Source organism: Octodon degus, unplaced genomic scaffold (assembly GCF_000260255.1).
Source record: "Octodon degus isolate 3935 unplaced genomic scaffold, OctDeg1.0 scaffold00315, whole genome shotgun sequence".
Taxonomy (NCBI): domain Eukaryota; kingdom Metazoa; phylum Chordata; class Mammalia; order Rodentia; family Octodontidae; genus Octodon; species Octodon degus.
The window spans coordinates 226350-229711 of NW_004524891.1; positions in this window are offsets into that span (position 1 = coordinate 226350).

The window sequence follows — 3362 nt, forward strand, 5'->3', positions numbered from 1 at the left end:
GCAGAAATTCCTACTCACTTTCCATATTTTTGGACTTGCTGGAAACACCTGAAAGTTCTAAGTAGTCTGACCTGCTGCTCCTGCTGCAGGGCCAGTGCTAATACACCCCCAGAGCTCCTGTTCCCCACCAGAGCACATACTGACTGTCTTTGGCCCTTCCTTTTTCTGTCTTCCAATGTATACATTTTATCTCTCCTCCGGGCAGGACCTTATGCTAAGAGAATAAGTGTAGAGCCAATTGAAGTTTTTTCCTTGTGAATATGTACTTACAAATCTTTAGCATGTTCAGTGAAGGATACACAAAATGCTGAGGCTCTGAGGAAGCACCAGCTCAGTTTTCTAAGATCAGAAAATTTACACTGAAGGGCCAACCAGATAGCTCAGTGGACTAAAGCACCTGCTTAGGCAGACAGGGACCAGGGTTCAATCCCCAACGTGCTGGCCCCACCCCCATGTCGTGCTGAAATGGTGATTGAGACTGGGTGTGATGGGGCATACCTATAATCCCAGCGCTTGGGAGGCTGAAAACAGAAGGATCACTACAAGTCCAATCTGTGTAGTGAGACCCTGTAGACCCTGTACTAAATACACTCAAAATAAAAGAAAATTTACATTGAGCTTTAGAAAGCGATGATATATTCCTTATGGAAAGGAATGAGAATCTTAGACACAAACAAGCAAAATCTAAGTGACATCAACATTACAACATGTTGAGGAAACAGTGAATTATTTAGAAATAGATCCGGATGTATATCTGAATAAGATCTAAGGGAGATGTCCAAGAGAGAGGCAGAGCTAAGTAATAAATGCCCCTGCTTCAATCAGAGCAATCATCCAGGAATCTGTCCTTGACTGTCAAAACCCTAAGAGCATTTTTAACTTATGAGTCTAAATTTCATCAAATGGCGTAAATTTCACAGATTCCATTCTGGTGACTGGTGTGTAGGAAAACCTAAAAAAGGAAATCCAGAGACAATGATATAAGGAAAGAGAAAATCTAAAACTGAGAAAAACTTCTTTATCATACAGATGGGGGCAGAACAGAGGGAATAATATTACTACTGGCACCTAGTTGGTAGAGATGGGAGGTGTCCTATTCAACAGAGCATAGGATAGCCCCCTCCAATAATGAACTACCCACCCCATAAAGTCCCCAGTGTTCAGGTTAAGAAACCCAGGATCATAGGAATGTGAAGTTGTAGATTAGCTATATTCTAAGGATGGGTCTGCTTTGGCTTTCTGGAACATCATTAGGATTGAAGACACACATCTGGGAAGGTTGCAGCCTAAATGTTGTCCCAATTCTATCATCTGGAATTTAGGATGAATTCACATGCTCTGAGAGATGTTCTTATTTGTGAAAGAGTGATTTTGAGCTTGAAGAGGTATACTAGTCTTCTCTGAGTATCTTCTATCTGAAAAATGAAAGAATAATACATGGCTTGTACTCCCAAGGGACTTATATATGTTACACAGCATGCTTAGTCACCATACCTCAATGATAACACTTTAGAAAATGAGTTATGTGAATGCTGTGGTTTTCTTTTCTTTTCTTTTTGTTTTGCTTTGCTTTTTTTGTTTATGTTTGTTTTTGTTTTGTTTTGTTTGAGATAGGTCTTGCTACAGTGTGCAAGCTGGCCTTGAACTTGCTTATGAGACCACCACACTTGCTGATTTAAGTGTGGGTTTTTATATTTATTTATTTATATTTTAGTACAGGATCTACAGGTCTCACTATGTAGATCAGACTCATAGTGATCCTCCTGTTTTCAGCCTCCCAAGTGCTGGGATTACAGGAGCATACCACCACACCCAGTCTCAGTCACTGTCTCATCATGTCCTGAGGGCGGGGGTGGCACGGCACGCCAAGATCAAACCCTAGTCCCTGCATCTGCCTAAACAGGTGCTTCAACCCAGAGAGCCATCTGGCTGGCTGAACTTGCTTGTGTATCCTAGGCTGGCCTCGAATGCACAGCAATTCTCCTGCCTCAGCCTCCCAAGTGCTAGGATAATGGGTGTGTACCACTACACCCAACTTGGGACAATCATATGAAAGTTTTTATTTTCATTTCTATTCTTTATTTTAGTTGGTGCATTTATTGTTTCCTTGTTTATTTTGAATCAGTGTGTGTGTGTGTGTGTGTGTGTGTGTGTGTGTGTGTGTGTGTTTCTGTTTTTTCTTTTCCTCTGGCCCTTGCTTCTTTATTTGTATTGGCTGGTACTATACCTTATTCTTAAGGCTTCCTCGTTCACCTGCTCCTTATCTGAGTAGTTTTTCTTTTCTATTTTCTTACTCTCTTCCCTATTCCTTTTTCTCCTCTTTTCCTCATCATCTTGCCTCCTTGCCAACCCAACTCCTCTCCAAGAATCTAATGACATAACCATAACAGAGAACTGAAAGTGCTTTTGAGAGTAACTAGAGTTCGAGGCATCATATTACAGTGCTACACACATAGGTTCATAGCAGCACAATCCCTAACAGCCAGATCCTGAAAGTAGCCTCCATACCCACCACAGGTGAATGGATGAAGAAAGTGTGGTGTCTGCACACAGCAGAATATTACTCTGGAAGAAAGTAGGATATACTTGCATCATTTGTAGGAAAATGGATGCACCCTAAAACTATAATGTTAAGTGAAAATATAAGACACAATCTTAACTATCCTATGATGTATCTTGCATTAGGCTAAATAAATAAATTAAAAAGCAAAGTAAATGATAGCCAATAGGAAACAGGGAGATGGATCTTTTGCAAAAGAGAAAAGGAACAAGAGATGGAGGGTAGGGAAGAAAGAGAGAAAGGGACATAAAAAGAATTAAGATGCATCAGGCACTTGTGCCAACTACCCATAATGAATACAATCATTATGTACCACATACATATACTAATAAAAATATAAAAATATGAAAGAAGGGGAAAATACATTTAGGTATATATGAAGAATAGTTTAGATAATTGTATTGTTAATTTCTGCTGCTCTTCTGAAAGAAGCAGTTAATGCTTAATTTTTTTTCTTTTTACTTTGATTTTTTTCTCTTTTTAAATTGTTGTAACTTCTTTGTTATTGTTTTGCTTTATTTCTTTAAACAAATTGTACACATGTATATCTGATAATCTGAACAACTAATTTAAGTTAGCATTGTGTAATACAGCAACCATTGTTGAATTCCTATTATTTTGGTAAGTGAAATCTTGCATTATTATTAATGCTTTTTATCAGTATTCTGTATTCTTTAAAAATAAACATAACTAGGGCTGAGGGGATAGCTCAGTAGAATAAGTGCTTGCCTGGCAAGCATAAGATTCTGAGTTCAATCCCCAGTACCACAAAAAAATAAAAGTAAGTAAATAAACATAACTA